General features: G+C 43.1%; 1 long non-coding RNA gene across 1 annotated transcript; it reads left to right on the forward strand.

Annotated features, from left to right (window-relative positions):
- The first annotated feature begins 8,141 nt into the window (after positions 1-8,141).
- On the forward strand, positions 8,142-16,971 carry LOC129381327 (uncharacterized). The gene is made up of 2 exons (XR_008609529.2): positions 8,142-8,304; positions 14,974-16,971. It is a non-coding gene; the product is annotated as an uncharacterized lncRNA (long non-coding RNA).
- Positions 16,972-17,580: the final 609 nt, after the last annotated feature.

Below are 17,580 nucleotides of genomic sequence, written 5' to 3' on the forward strand. Positions count from 1 at the left end.
ATAACAAGTAAAATAGCACTTAAAAACCTAACAATAAAGCATAAGACAGAAGTACAGAGAATATCGCATACAAATTAGCAGGATGAATAAAAAGAAAAGGGCTTGCGTGATGCACACACAAAAACAAAACACAAAACATGCAAGTAGTTTTTTTTTTTTTTTATTCTGTGCACTGATCCTAGAAGGCAGCGTGCAAGTCAATGGCCAGTATTTAACTGAGTATTGAATGTTGCTATATTCACGTGTACCTTGGGCACTTCAATGCACAGTTTTAATTTTGCATTTTGTTGCTTACCAGCAGTGTGCAAATCGGTGCTTCATCACAGACCCTCAAATATTACCTAGCTTGCTTAGGGATTCATTAAGTGTCATCATGCTGTAGGAATAAATGCGCCATAGTACTGACGACATTGTCAGCTGTGTAATAGATAATGCTTTTTGTGTCTGCTCAGCAGTGTCCTTACCTAATTATCAGCCTGCGGTTATTCTGCAGATCCCAGGTGCTGTGGTTACTGGTTTAAGCGAAGCTTTCACGATGTTTGTGGAGAACGCTGTTTCTGCTTAGCAAAATTTCCAAGGAAGGACTAGACGATCCAGTTTAACACATTCGCACTGTGCAAAAAATTATTATTGAAATTTTACATGCCAAAACCACGATCTAGTTACATTATTTTAATTGGTATTTGCATTACGTCCAGTACTGGCCACTCGTGCAACACAGTAGCCAGTAGTCAGCTGGGATGACAACGGTTCAACGACTACATTAATATCAGTATGAGGCGAGCTATTTGGCAAGACAGTAGGAGCAGCGGTAGGAAAGTCCAGAGAAGAGGCAAAAAAAGCTTGGCTGTAAGAAACCTTCTGGAAGGGTTTGCTCGCTAAGGTCAGCTTTGCTGGGCCAAAACACCCTTTACAAGGCAGATGGCAAGAAGACAAACATTATTAGATGTAACTTCCTAAATACAAACAACAAATGCACTGACTACTATGTACACAACTTCACACTGTGTTTAGACGTACATTCAGTTAAGAAAAACAGCTTAGAATGAGATGAAGTTTACAAACAAGTGAAAGGAAAACAAAGTTACAAGCCAAGAACGTTTGAAGTAGAAAAACTAGAACAGGAGAGAGCCTTATGCTAAAGCAAGACCTAACAGTACCACTACTCTATGTTTAGAAAGTGCAAGCATAGGTCTTTCAACATGAAATTTATTAAGTGGTTTTACTGAGTAAATGTAGTGGAATGCTTCCTGTTAATTATTTCAAAACTTAAACATTCTAAATATCATGCACTGTTTTGAGTAGAAGTCATCACTAGGCTTTAGGCATGCAGATCTCGTAAGAACTGCTTAAATGCATCACAAGCAAAAACAGAAAAAGATACAAAAGCTACACTTACGCGCATGCAGAAACTGTTCATTCTGGTTGCGTAGGCAAGCCACTTTTGTCGCTACAAAACTGATTCAGAGCTTCAGTGTACTCTAATAAAATCACACACTAAAACAAATGTGGACGGATTTGAGCCTTCATATATTTTTGCATCCAGACTGGCACATTATTTACACATTGACAGCATGTGCAAACCTTATTACGCTCACATGCAGGATGTCCGCCAACCTTCCACCAGTGCCCCCATCGAGTGAGGAGGGAAGTGCTGCAGACATCTTAACAAAAAATGTGCCAGTTTTCCGATCTGGCAATACTTGAAGTGCCATCACCGTCAAGTGAAGAGTCACAAGCGCCAGCATCGACTCTGTCTTCGGCTTCGCATGAGTCTGTGGAGTCTCAGGACATTTCGAATCTCTTGAATCACCGATGTTTCAAGAAGTTCTGGTTCCTGAGGATTCTGAGGCACACCACAGCAGTCCGCAGTCAGAAGCATCGCTGGCTTCAGCAGCCAGTCGTAGGCTGGTTACGTTAGGAAGCATTGCTTCTGAAGCAAAGTCAAGGGGGAGGAAAAGGAAAAAGAAAGATTAGAGTCAGTTAATATTGGAGGAATCAGGCAATGTTTCAAGTGCAATCAAAAGATGCAAACCACAGGACGACCTCGAACTTTTGCTGTCTCTCTGCTCAAACACATTAGAGAGGTCAGTGAGGATACGCATCTCGACTTGAAAATTAATTTGATGCAAGTAGGAGAGTAATTCAAAGATTAATGTTTTTTAATGTATACTTTTTGTATAATAAAACCAAGAGAGAATGAAACAGAAGGAAATCATTGATGAATTTAATTACTTTATATAGAAATGGAGAAATAAGGACGAAAATTAAAGTATATGAAAAGGTAGCTTCCCACTAATGGGAGATGAACCCACAACCTTTGAATTATGCTTGCATTGCTTCACCAGTAGAGCTGCAGCAATGGCTATCCTTCTGCAAACTTTCTTGGGCCTGTATGTGCATGTACTAGATCTCACCCTAGTAGTGTTAGCCAGTGCTACTCGTGCAAGAACACTCCAAGAGCCTAATCTAGTACACATAAACATTCTATGAAATTGATGGTGGAATAGCCTTCAGCTCAATTGGTTTTGGTTTTATCTCCCACCAGTGGCAAGTTATATTTTGTCCACTTTCATTTCCCTTCTCCTTGTGATGTTGACATTACAAATAAAATGACAGTTATTTTCCTTTATGCTTTATATACGTTTCCTTGTCTGTTGTTGTCATGTCAAAGCCCCTCAGCTCTTCTTTTTTGTTCATTTTACATTGTGTTGTATCCATATTTTTGCGTGGTATTCAAGAAATTCATAAAGTTGATATCTGTGGGCCTGGTTGGCTGGCCATTGCTGCTGTAGAGATGTGTGAACATGTTTTAGCAACACACCTACGATAAAGAAGCACTGACTTGCAACTAAAGGTTTGTTGTTGCAAGACATGTTTATCGCTTTCATCTGTGTTTACTCATTCAGCCTGTCTTGCAGCAATGAACCTTTTTGAGTTCACCACCTGTGCATGTAGAGTTTGTGCATGCATGTAGAGATGCCTGTACATGCCTGTAAATAAAAAGAAATGTAATGAACCTTCAACCAGACCCCATTGAAAATATCGGTTATATGCCGCAAGTTGTAAAGCCTGTCGGGGCGTTCTAGCAGCGCAAGCATTTTTCAAATTGTTTTGTTATTATTAGAAGAGGTAGCAGAAAGGGAAAAGTCTTGCCACCACATATCCAGGAGGCGAGGTTCACTGCCAACATAGACAACCTCTACCTCTCCCACAACTATCATCCACAAGCCACATTCCTTGCATTTTTTTTTCTTTGTGTTCAGTGGCTCAGTTCCAAAGTTGGTTTTGCATGTTCTGCATTAGATGTTTGGCCAAAGTCTTTGTACGTAATCAGTGACATTGAAGGCAGTGTGTAAATGAGACATTTATACGTATGACCCTGCTGCTCTGGCAGGAAGCAGGGCTACCTGACGGGAGCAGTGAACAGCATGCGAGCTTTAAAACATTTCTTAAGCTGAAAAAAATGTAAGAAATTTCCGCGGCTGTCGTGCTGTTCTGCAGTTGTTTAATACTTTGCAGGCACGATCGCCACTATATGACTTACACACCACTGCAGAGTCTAGCCACCTCAATCCCCACACAGTAAGTCAAGGCAACGTCTTTTATGTTTTACCGGGATGCCAAGTAGCTTGAATACAAGTTGAAAAAAAATTAGTACGCATGTCTCAATTGTTTGAATACTAATTATGATGACGTGATTTTTCTTGACAATAATCTACATGGCTGTGGGGGCTCTTTTCTCTTTTCTGGTGACATACGATCAAAATTCATTTGTGTAGGTTAGCTACCACCTTTGCTTAATACTACATGTGCAAGCATACCTCAGTGCATGTTTTACAGGTTGCGCAAGGTCAAAAGCACTGAGGTAGCTTTTGTGTGATGCCAGTCGATGGCAGTCTTTTTTAGAGTCAGCCGTAACTGTTATACTGGTGATGCAGTAAGTGGAAACTTTCAGTCTCTGTGATGATGCGATCATTTTTTTCTTGTATTTCTTTTCACGCGCACTGTCAGTACCATCATTACTATTTCTCGTTTTGTATCAGCATTTCGTGTCCCATATTTTTTATTTGTTGATGAGTTAATAAATAGTTAGTTGTGTATAATTCTGTATTCTGTGGAAAGAGAGAAATAAAGATGATTATTAATATATTATTATTATTATTATTATTATTATTATTATTATTATTATTATGTATTAGTATTCTTTATGCACGCTCATTGTCAGTCGTTTCCTTCTTTCTTTTGTTTTGCTTCAATGTTTCGTGACCCCTTCCTGATTTGGCTTCCAAAAGGCGGCGGGCAGTAATATGTAAATAAATGATACAATGATACATTAAATGACAAAAAAAAATAAATGATACATTAAATGACAAAGAAACGGTGTTCTGTATTCCTCCAATCGCACATTATTACTCTAGGGGCAACTGTCCTTTACCAACCTCAATGCTACAGCAAGTCGTTCTCGAGGCTCCAGGGGTTTCTCGAATGTGGTGCTGCCGTGTGAGGTCCTCTGCTAAAAAGCTCAATAGCTTGTCCAAGAGCTGCGGCGCCTTGCGAAAGAACTTGTAGAAAAATCCGTGGTCATCCTGACGAATCCGTTGCATCTGTAAAAAATGGTGCATTATTGCCTGACAACAAGACCATGCCCTGCCCACATACACGCGCAGGTACCGGGAGCTGAACACTTTTCACTGACACACACGTATAGCCACTAGCCATCATTAATTTTACCCCCTGCTTTGTTTATGTGCTTGAATACAAACAGTGGTTCGGCAAAACAGGAGAGCCAGTCAACGGTATATTAAAATCGTGCAGCCACTGCCAAGAAACTTCCGAAATTAGTCGCACAGAATTTTAACCTGCCCCCAGGTCACAATTTAATTACATTACACTTCATATTCTACAGTCACACTTCTGAGAGACAGAAAATATAGGAAATCGTATCTCGTCCACAAGCTTCATATAAGACAACCAACACGTGTAAAAAGGTGTTCTTGAATCTATGTGCTATACTAATGGCACAAATATAACTAGCAGTCCTTAGCTTTTTGTAGGGGTGTGCTAATACCGAAAAGTAGATTTAGAATCGAATCAAATGAAGAAAAAAATAATCTGGATATCAAATAAAATATCGAATAGCAGAAAATGTATTACAAAACTTAATCCTTACAAATTTTGTGCTAGAAAAGAGGGTGCTACACAAGCTCTGTGTAAACAGTATGGTCTACTGTTAATAATGAAGGGAGCTCAAAATTAGTATTACAGATTGTCTGTTAAATAGAATCAAGCGCTTCTTCCCCTCTGAAGCTGAACAGTTAATGACCGTATGTCGTACGGCATACACGGGTTAGACAGATGGCGGTTGAAACGTCATGAGGTGTCGTCACCACGTATCCAATATACTATCTGTATGCTTCCGGCGGCTAATCAGCCCGATCTTCGCCTATGCTTTCGCGCTTTCCGAACTACACCCTGCTCTTGTCGTTCCCCCTTTTCGCGTACGTCACGTTATCGTTTCGATCGGTGCTGTCAACCTGGACGAACCTTGCACCGACGACGCGATGCTGTTCTGCGAATTGGGCGTTCGCGCGCTGCGAGTACGATCCCCGCATTACTACTTTAACCCTTTCACTTATGCGCGCACTTAAAAACGCTGATAAGTAATTGCTGTCCTAACGAAGATAAGTCCATGTCCAAACACTGGCTCTTAGTTCTACCACTGTAGATCATCGAAAGGAAAGAAGTTACTCACAGCCGTAAAGTCCTTCTTCTTTACGTAGTTGAAAGACTGGCTGGACCCACCAACGTCGCCGCAGAGGCCGCAGACGCTTTCCGCGCTCCCGCCGCCTTTGCAAGAGCAGCAGCAGCAAAAGCTTCTTTCTCATGTGGTACATTGCGGGGAGAGAACGCTGTTGCCGGCGAAGCAAGCGGCTCGGCAGCAACGTCGTGCGTGGTCGCGCGCAGATGTCAGCTGCAGTTGTGAGTGAGCAAGCAGACGCTATCGCGCGTGATGTTGATAATTGATGCAGCTTTTCTTGCCATAAGGATGTATAGATACGAACAGCGTGCATTTCTCAACTTAAAAACAATGTACTAGCTCTAACATTGATAAATTAAATAAAAATGGCTAGCCATAATGAAATTAAAGATAAACTTTTCTCAAAGCCAGAGACGACCGTTTCCGCCATTGCTGGGCCGCTGGTCTGTCAGCCCTGTGCTGCGCGCAGCGAAGCGCGCACGTGTGCGCGTATTGTGTGGCTGGACGCCCTTCCCTTCATCACCCGCGTACGCGCACGCAGACGCGTACGCTTACGTGTACGCGTAGCGAGACGCGTATCCCGGGCTGCGTGTGGTTGGGCCTTAAGGGCTTCGCTGTAAAGGCCCAACCACACGCAGCACGGGATACGCGTCTCGCTACGCGTACACGTAAGCGTACGCGTCTGCGTGCGCGTACATGGGTGATGAAAGGAAGGGCGGCCAGCCACACGATACGCGTACACGTGCGCGCTTCGCTGCGCGCAGCACTGGGCTGACAGACCAGCGATGGCGGAAACGTTCGTCTTTGGCTTTGAGAAAAGTTTATCCTTAATTTCATTATGGCCAGCCATTTTTATTTAATTTATAAATGTTAGAGCTAGTACACCGTTTTTAAGTTGATAAATGCACGCCGTTTTTATCTACACATCCTTATGACAAGAAAAGCTACATCAATGATCAACATCACGCGCAATAGCGTCTGCTTGCCCACGACTGCAGCTGATATCTGCGCGCGACCACACACGACGCTGCTGTCGAGCTTTTGCTTAGCCGCTTGCTTCGCCGGCATCAGCGTTCTCATCCCGCAATGTACCCATGAGAAAGAAGCTTTTGCTGCGGCTGCTCTTGCAAAGGCAGCGGGAGCGCGGAAAGCGTCTGCGGCGACGTTGGAGTGTCCGGCCAGTCTTTCAACTGCGTAAAGAAGAAGGACTTTACGGCTGTGAGTAACTTCTTTCCTTTCGATGATACACAGTGGTAGAACTAGGAGCCAGTATTTGGACATGGGGACTTATCTTCGTCGGGACAGCAATTACTTATCGGCATTTTTAAGTGCGCGCATATAGGAGACATAAGTGAAAGGGTTACAGTAGCAATGCGGGGATCGTACTCGCAGCGCGCGAACGCCCAATTCGCAGAACAGCATCGCGTCGTCGGTACAAGGTTCGTCCAGGCTGACGGCACCGATGGAAATGATAACGTGACGTACGCGAAGAGGGAACGACAAGAGCAGGGTGTAGTTCGGAAAGCGCGAAAGCATAGGCGAAGACCGCGCTGATTAGCCGTCGGAAGCACAGAGATCGGATATTGGACACGTGGTGACGACACCTCAGGACGTTTCAACAGCCGTCTGTCTAACCCGTGTATGCAGTACAACATACCGTCACTAATTCTTCAGCTTCAGAGGGGAAGAAGCGCTTGATTCTATTTAACAGACGATCTGTAATACTAATTTGAGCTTCCTTCATTATTAACAGTAGATCATACTGTTTATACAGATCTTGGGTTTATACAGATCTTGCACAAAATTTGTAAGGATTAAGCTTTGTAATACATTTTCTGCTATTCCATATTTTATTTTATATCCAGCTTATTTTTTCATTTCATCCGATATTCTATTCTAAATCTACTTTTTGGTATTAGCACACCCGTGTAAAAAGTTAAGGACTGCTAGTTATATTTTTGCCATTAGTATAGCAGATAGATTCAAGAACACCTTTTTACACGTGTTGGTTGTCATATATGAAGCTTGTGGATGAGATACAATTTCCTATATTTTCTGTCTCTTAGAAGTGTGACTGTAGAATATGAAGTGTAATGTAATTAAACTGCGACCTGGCAGGTTTAAATGCTGTGCAACTAATTTTGGAAGTTTCTTGGCAGTGGCCGCACGATTTTTCTTTAATATACCGTTGACTGGCTCTCCTGTTTTGCCGAACCACTGTTTGTATTCAAGCACATAAACAAAGCAGGGGGTAAAATTAATGATGGCTAGTGGCTATACGTGTGTGTCAGTGAAAAGTGTTCAGCTCCCGGTACCTGCGCGTGTATGCGGGCAGGGCACGGTCCTTCGGCCAGGTAATAATGCACAAATTTTTACAAATGTAACGGATACGTCAGGATGGCCACGGATTTTTCTACAAGTTCTTTCGCAAGACGCCACAGCTCTTTGACAAGCTATTGAGCTTTGTCGCAGAGGACCTCACACGGCAGCACCACATTCGAGAAACCCCTGGAGCCTGGAGAACGACTTGCTGTAGCATTGAGGTTTGTAAACGATAGTTGCCCCTTGAGTAATAATGTGCGATTGTAGGAATACAGAACACCGTTTCTTTGTCATTTAATGTATCATTTCTTTTATTTTATTTACATAATACTGCCTGCCGCCTCTTGGCAACCAAATCAGGAAGGGGTCACAAAACATTGTAGCAAAACAAAAGAAAGAATGAAACAACTGACAATGAGCGTGCATAAAAATACTAATACATAATCTATTTCATTATACACAACTAAATATTTATTAACTCATAAACAAATCATAAATGGGACACAAGATGTTGATACAAAACGAGAAATACTAATGAACGTACTCACAATGCGCGTGAAAAGAAATACCAGAAAAGAATTATCACATGATCACAGAGACAAAGTTTCAACTTAGTGCATCACTAGTGTAGCAGTTATGGCTAACTTAAAAAACTGCCATCGAATGGCATCGTACAAAAGCTACCTCAGTGCTTTTGACCTTGCACAACCTGTGAAACATGCACTGAGGAGTGCTTGTACATGTAGTATTAAACAAAGGTAGTAGCTAACCTACACCAATGAATTTTGATCGTATATCACCCAAAAAGGGCCCCCACAGCCATGCAGATCATTGTCAAGAAAAGTCATGTCATCATAATTAGTATGGAAACAATTGAGACGTAGGTACTAATTTTTTTTTCAACTTGCATTCAAGCTACTTGCCATCCGGGCAAGACATAAAAGACGTTGTCTTGGCTTACTGTGTGGGGATTGAGGCGGCTAGACTCTGCAGTGGTGTGTAAGTCGTATAGTGGCGATAGTGCCTGTAAAGTGTTAAACAACTGCAGAACAGCACAACAGCTGCAGAAATTCCTTACATTTTTTTCAGCTTAAGATTTTTGTGAAAGCTCACATGCTGTTCACGGCTCCCGTCAGGTAGCCCTGCTTCCTGCCAGAGAAGCAGGGTCATACGTATAAATGTCTCATTTATGCACTGCCTTCAATGTCACTGATTACGTACAAAGGCTTTAGCCAAACATCCAATGCAAAACATGCAAAACCAACTCTGGAACTGAGCCATGGAACACCAAAAAAAAAATGCAAGGAATGTGGCTTGTGGACGATAGTTGTGGGAGAGGTAGAGGTTGTCTATGTTGGCAGTGAACCTCGCCTCCTGGCTATGTGGTGGCAAGACATTTCCCTTTCTGCTACCTCTTCTAATAATAATAAAACAACTTGAAGAATGCTTACGCTGCTAGAACGCTCCGGCAGGCTTTACAACTTGCAGTATATAACCGAAAATTTCACTGGGGACTGGTTGAAAGTCAATTACATTTCATTTTATTTACAGGCATGTACAGGCATCTCTAGATGCATGCACAAACCCTAAATGCACAGGTGGTGAACTCAAAAAGGTTCATTGCTGCAAGACAGGCTGAATGAGTAAAGACAGATGAAACCGATAAACATCTGTCTTGCAACAACAAACCTTTAGTTGCAAGTCAGTGCTTGTTTCTCTATCGTAGGTGTGTTGCTAAGACATGTTCACACATCTTTACAGCAGCAATGGCCAACCAACCAAGCCCACAGATATGAACTTTATGAAATACTTGAATAATACCGCACAAAAGTATGGATACAACACAATGTAAAATCAACAAAAAAGAAGAGCAGAGGGGCTTTGATATGACAACAACAGACAAGGAAACGTAGTAAAGCATAAAGGAAAATAACTGTCGTTTTATTTGTAATGTCGACATCACAAGGAGAAGGGAAATGAAAGTGGACAAAATATAACTTGCTACTGGTGGGAGCTAAACCCAAAACCAATTGAGCTGGAGGCTATTCCACCATCAATTTCTTAGAATGTTTATGTGTACTAGATTAGGCTCTTGAAGTGTTCTTGCATGAGTAACACTGGCTAACACTACCACGGTGAGATCTACAGGTTTTCCCGCTCAGTTTAATCCGAACGCCATTGAAAATAATCCAGGTGCCAGCCAATTTAATCTGAGCGCCAGCATTTTTAATCCCAGTGCCAATAATTTAATCCAGGCGCCACCACATTTAATCCCAGCGCCATCCGAATTAATCCGCGTGCCAACTCTTTAATCCTTGCGCCAGCCATATAATCGAAGTGCCACACATTTTAATCCCAGTGCCAGTCAATTTATTCCTGTTGGAAATTGATTGAGAAACAAATAATTCTTGCACAAGAGCTCCTAACAGGCGTCATGAATGCCGTCTATTCATTGATGTGATCACTATATTGGCGTCAGCACTACAGAAGCACAGTTTCTCCGCTATACCGGTGTGATCATGGTTGCTTCAGAAACACTTACGTGTGTTATACCGCTCGCTCATTGCCTCCTTTTCGAGTCGCATTTCCGAGTGACAAGAGACGTGAGCGAGGCAGAATCGTGACGGATATGACGCGACTTGGTGTTGCGATCATGACATGCGATTTCCTTCCCTATCGCCTTGCATATCGATCGACATCGTTCGCAAGGGTAAAAACTTGCTTGTTCTTGAGTGACATGATTAGGTCACTATAGTGACCTACTCGACTTCACCGCTGTCGCACCTCTCCTAACCTGCCTACTAACATATAAAAGGAAATAACTTTCAAAGCTTAAAAACCTGCTCCCTATCACTGACTCAAGTGACGTGATCACTAGTGACTCGCGTGACGTCACCACGCTTATCACGCATGCACTATCCTAAACTGCCGGCATGCATATCAAACGAAGTGGCGTATAAAGGGTAATAACCGGCTCACTATCAGCCAGCCAATGAGGTGATCACTAGTGACTCCCATGACGTCATCATGGTTCTCACCCAACCATGCACTCTCCTAGCCTGCCGACACGCATATCAAACGAAATGGCTTTTGAGGAGCAACAACCTGCTCATTATCACAAAGTCAAATGAGGGGATCACTAGTAACTCACGTGACGTCACCGTGGTTCTCGCCCAACCCTGCACTCTCCTATCATGCCGACATGCATATCAAAATAAATCGCTTTTAAATACTTACAAACTGCTCACTATCACAAACTCGAATAAGGTGATCACTAGTGACTCATGTGACGTCACTACATTCACACCCGAGTGCCAACTCCCCTTACCTGCCGGCACGTATATCAAAAGAAATGGTTTTCAAAGGGCAGGTAGATGCTTACTATCGCTCATTAAAATGAAGCGATCACTTGTGACTTACGATGCGCTGTTCCGAGGAACTTTGCCAAGATATCGTGTTAGAGAAGAGGCGCATTGACACGCGCAAACCGTGTTATGATGGTGACTCACATGACGTCACCATGAAGGCTATTTAGCACGCACTCTTCAATAATGGCTGTATTAATATAAAAATATTTTTAAAAGGCGAAATATGCGAATTGAGTCACACATTGTTCTTACAAATGAATTGGTCATTATGGAGCGATGGCTCTAATATGTCCAGCAACCTTGTTATGCTACCGACCTCGAAAGAAACTATCCTTGTAGATACTTACATTTTGATGGTTGCCGCGCGTTAATGAAATATAAGTGGAAAATTGGATACGTGGGATTGAGTGCGCATTATTTCCTCCTAAAGCTCGAGGATGGACTGCAACAAGTACAACCGATAAAATAGCGTCGTGATGTATATTATGAGACATCTCACTCGACACGAGATGTATAAAGATACGGTAAGTTCTTTTGAACGAAAAGATGTAATTTATTCGATGCGGTATTTAATTTCACAAGATACCAGGGCATTTCCTGAATGGGATTATAGAAACAAACCGAGAACAACTGCATGTCTTCCTCTTTAAGCGCAGCCTGAACAAAAGAAAAGTTGTGCCTATCAAATGCAGCGCAATCCTTGCGTTGAACAAGTGTCATTGCGTGTTGTGCAGCATTCACAAGCCACGAGCGCCTGTGCTCCTTTTGTGTGACTCCTTGTGGAGTCACCAGCACTGCGTCGCGCCGCTCACTGAGGTGCTGTTTAACTTGACATTTACACTTGGAGAAAACTTCCTCAACGGGATTACGAAAAGGGCAGCATGGCTGCAGGCGCTTGATGGAATGGTTCGAGCTGACCAGATTTACCTGTTCTGAGCAGTTTGTGAGTGGGAGCGTTGTCGAAAATGAAGACGGCCTCTGTATCCGGCTCCTCATAGTCAACCTGGGCCGAAATGTCGGCGAGAAAGTCATTGAATACGATCCAACGGACTCTTTCAACAATTTGGCAGTGCAGCACACCGTTTGCCAACATGCAGGCTATCATGCTGATGTTCGCTCCTTTCGTCGAAGTCGTCGTCTGGAGCACTGCCGTGCATTTTATTGCGCGGCCGAATTTTCTTGAGCACCATATATTGTAATTTGTTTCGTCGACGTAAAAGCGGCAAACTCGGGACCCATTGGTTTGTAACCATTGCGCGTACTCTTTTCGCCTCTTCTTCACGTCGGAGCGGTTGCGGTCCACCGGCCTCTGGGTCGCTAATTTGACGGAGTAGGTGTGTGCGTCGAGGGGGCGGTCAACAGAACTGGTGCTGATTGTAAGGGCAGGTATTTCTTGTTCAACGGTTCCCTTTATCTGATTCAGCGTGAACGCTGGGTTCTCGTCGACAGTTCTCGTTACAACGGCGACAACGTCGGCACTAAACTTTCTGATGGAGCCCCCCGTTTTCAGAGACACTTCACGGTCTGTCGCTGCTATTGACGTTACAGTTTTTCGGTTTATGCCCAGCGTCTTGGCGAGTTGTCTCAAATCTCCGCCGCGGCTTGAGGCATCGACGATTCTTGATCGGTCGACGTCAGACACCTTGTTTTTCCTTCGTGGCTTATTTTCATCCTTCAACGGAGGACCCCGCTTTCGCACGACGCTCACCTCTTCGCCTTCAGGAGTCCCACCTTCCATGGCGGTCAGCTCAGGTAAAAATCAAGCACAGCCGTAGCACCGGGAGCACGTAACAAAAGGTCAGACCGCCAGAGCCGTGGTGACGACAGGTGAGTCACTAGTGATCACCCCATTCGACTTTGTGATAATGAGGAGGTTCTTGCTCTTCAAAAGCAATTTCGTTTGATATGCATGTCGGCAGGTTAGGAGAGTGCATGGTTGGGTGAGAGCCGTAATGACGTCACGTGAGTCACTAGTGATCACCTCATTCTACTTTGTGATAATAAGGAGGTTCTTGCTCTTAAAAAGCCATTTCGTTTGATATGCGTGTCGGCAGGCTAGGAGAGTGCATGGTTGGGTGACAACCATGATGACGTCATGGGAGTCACTAGTGATCACCTCATTGGCGGCTGATAGTGAGCCGGTTATTACCCTTTATAAGCCACTTCGGTTTATATTCATGTCGACAGTTTAGGATAGTGCATGCGTGAGAAGCGTGGTGACGTCACGCGAGTCGCTAGTGATCACGTCACTTGAGTCAGTGATAGGGAGCAGGTTTTTAAGCTTTGAAACCGATTTCCTTTGAAATGTTTGTAGGAAGGTTAGGTGAGGTGCGACGGCGGTGAAGTCGAGGAGGTCACTATAGTGACCTAATCATGTCACTCAAGAATAAGCTGTTACATTCTCAGAACCATTTCGTTTGATATGCATGTCGGAAACATAAGAGTGCATACATAAATAGAAGATTAGTGAGCTATATTGAATCGCTTAGTGATCACGCCAAGTGCCTGAGTAATGGTGAGCAAGTTTTTACCCTTGCGAACGATGTCGATCGATATGCAAGGCGATAGGGAAGGAAATCGCATGTCATGATCGCAACACCAAGTCGCGTAATATCCGTCACGATTCTGCCTCGCTCATGTCTCTTGTCACTCGGAAAGGCGACTCGAAAAGGAGGCAATGAGCGAGCGGTATAACACACGTAAGTGTTTCTGAAGCAACCATGACCACACCGGTATAGCGGAGAAACTGTGCTTCTGTAGTGCTGACGCCAATATAGTGATCACATCAATGAATAGACGGCATTCATGACGCCTGTTAGGAGCTCTTGTGCAAGAATTATTTGTTTCTCAATCAATTTCCAACAGGAATAAATTGACTGGCACTGGGATTAAAATGTGTGGCACTTCGATTATATGGCTGGCGCAAGGATTAAAGAGTTGGCACGCGGATTAATTCGGATGGCGCTGGGATTAAATGTGGTGGCGCCTGGATTAAATTATTGGCACTGGGATTAAAAATGATGGCGTTCGGATTAAACTGAGCGGGAAAACCTGTAGTACATGCACATACAGGCTCAAGAAAGTTTGCAGAGGGATAGCCATTGCTGCAGCTCTACTGGTAAAGCAATGCAAGCATAATTCAAAGGTTGTGGGTTCGTCTCCCATCAATGGGAAGTTACCTTTTCATATACTTTCATTTTCCTCCTTATTTCTCCATTTCGATATAAAGTAATTAAATTCATCAATGATTTCCTTTTGTTCCATTGTCTCTTGGCTTTATTACACAAAAAGTATACATTAAAAAACATTAATCCTTGAATTACTTGCACCAACTTAATTTTCATATCGAGATGCTTATCCTCACTGACCTCTCTCATGTGTTTGAGCAGAGAGGCGGCAAAAGCTTGAGGTCGTCTTGTGGTTTGCATTTTTTTACTGCACTTCAAACATTGCCTAATTCCTCTAATATTAACTGACTCTCTTCTTTATTTTTCCTTTTCCTCCCTCTTGACGTCACTTCAGAAGCAATGCTTCCCAACGTATCTAGCCTGTGACTGCCTGCTGAAGCCAGTGATGCTTGTGACTGCGGCCTGCTGTGGTGTGCCTCAGAAGCCTCAGGAACCAGAACTTCTTGAAACATCGGTGATTCAAGAGATTCCAAAATATCCCGAGACTCCACAGACTCATGCGACACCGAAGACAGAGTTGATGCTCGCGCTTGTGGCTCTTCACTTGACGGTGATGGCACTTCAAGTGGTGCCAGATCGGAAAACTGGCACATTTTTCGTTAAGATGTCTGCAGCACTTCCCTCCTCACTCGATGGGGGCATTGATGGGAGGTTGGCGGACATCCTGCATGTGAGCATAATAAGGTTTGCACATATTGTCAATGTGTAAATAATGTGCCAGTCTGAATGCGATAATATATGAAGGCTCAAATCCGTCCGCATTTGTTTTAATGTGGGATTTTATTAGAGAACGCCGAAGCTTTGAGTCAGTTTTGTAGGGACAAAAGTGGCTTGCCTACACAACCAGAATGAACAGTTTCTGCATGTGCTTAAGTGTAGCTTTCGTGTCTTTTCCTGTGTTTGCATGTGATGCATTTAAGCAGTTCTTCTGAGATCTGCATGCCTAAAGCGTAGTGATAACTTCTGCTCGAAACAGTGCATGAAATTTGGAATGTTTCAGTTTTGAAATAATTACCAGCAAGCATTCCACTTTCTTTAATCAGTAAAACCACTTAATAAATTTCATGTTGAAAGGCCTACGCTTGCACTTTCTAAACATAGAGTAGTAGTTAGTATTCTTAGGTCTTGTTTTAGCATAAGGCTATCTCCTGTTCTAGTTTTTCTACTTGAAATGTTCTTGGTTTGTAACTTTGTTTTCCTTTCATTTGTTTGTAAACTTCATCTCATTCTAAACACTTTTTCTTAACTGAATGTACGTCTAACACAGTTTGAAGCTGTGTGTGTAGTAGTCAGTGCATTTGTTGTTTGTATTTAGGAAGGTACGTATAATAATGTTTGTCATCTTGCCATCTGCCTTGTAAACGGTGTTTTGGCCCAGTAAAGCTGATCTTAGCAAGCAAACCCTTCCAGAAGGTTTCTTAAAGCTAAACTTTTTTTGCCCCTTCTCTGGACTTTCCCACCGCTGCTCCTACTGTCTTGCCAAATAGCTCTTACTGAATGCCTCGTACTGATATTAATGTAACCGTTGAACCATTGTCATCCCAGCTGACTACTGGCTAGTGTCTTGCACGAGTGACCAGTACTGGGCGTAGTGCAAATACCAATTATAATAATGTAACGAGATTGTGGTTTTTGGCATGTAAAATTTCAATAATCATTTTTTGCACAGTGCGAATGTGTTTAACTAGATCATCTAGTCTTTCCTTGGAAATTTTGCTAAGCACGAACAGCATTCTCCAGAAACATAGTGACAGCTTTGCATAAACCAGTAACCACAGCACCTGCTAAGGACACTGCTGAGCAGACACAAAAAGAATTAGCAATTACACAGCTGACAATGTCGTCAGTACTATGGTGCATTTACTCCTACAGCATGATGACACTGAATGAATCCCTAAGCAAGCTAGGTAATATTTGAGGGTCTGTGATGAAGCACCGATTTGCACACTGCTGGCAAGCAACAAAATGCAAAATTAAAGCTGTTCATTGCAGTGCCCAAGACACACGTGAATATAGCAACATTCAATACTCGGTTAAATACTGACCATTGACTTGCACGCTGCCTTCTAGGATCAGTGCACAGAATCAAAAGAAACTACTTGCATCTTTTGTGTTTTGTTTTTGTGTGTGCATCATGCAAGCCCTTTTCTTTTTATTCGTCCTGCTAGTTTGTATGTGATATTCTCTGTACTTCTGTCTTATGCTTTATTGTTAGGTTTTTATGTGCTATTTTACTTTTTATTTTGTACCTGTATTTCTGCTTTCTCTGCTCCCCACTGCAAAGCCAAACTGGCTTTGTGGGTACCTAAATAAATAAATAGACAAAGCTATCCTTGTACTGCTTGTATGTCCCCTTACCGGATCACATTTAACGAAATATGCGATAATCGGAGCAGTGATGCCGCAAAAATATTTTATCGCCAATTAGACAAAGCGGAATATAATGCATACTGCGTGTCGATTTACTTGTGTAAGCACAATTTTGAGTCGATTCCCATAAGTGCAGTGCATTGCCAGCTATAATACAAACATGCGGCATCGCCGGTGAACGTGGTGAAGGGAAAGCACTAGAATCCCGTGTTTCATTTTTAACACGCCGGCTAAGATTGAAACTTCAAGATCACTTACGGTCTACACTCCACTGAGTAGCGCAGGAACGTCATCTGGTCGAAAAACAGCCAGATGACGTCGTACTGAACGTCGTCTAGCACGGCGCGGCTCTTCTATTTCTGAAACGTCTTCCCAGGCGCCGAAATTTATTCCCCACGGACTTTCATCACTTCTGCAGCGCTGTGATAACGTCATCTGCACAGATGAAACGCGTTTTTGACATCTGCGAGTCGGCTATGAGAGAGGCAGCTTATACCAGTGCCACACAGGCTTTCGATCGCGATCGAGCGCGATCAAATTTCTCGATCACGATCGGTTCTACGCAGATTGC

Source organism: Dermacentor andersoni, chromosome 1 (assembly GCF_023375885.2).
Source record: "Dermacentor andersoni chromosome 1, qqDerAnde1_hic_scaffold, whole genome shotgun sequence".
NCBI classification, from domain to species: domain Eukaryota; kingdom Metazoa; phylum Arthropoda; class Arachnida; order Ixodida; family Ixodidae; genus Dermacentor; species Dermacentor andersoni.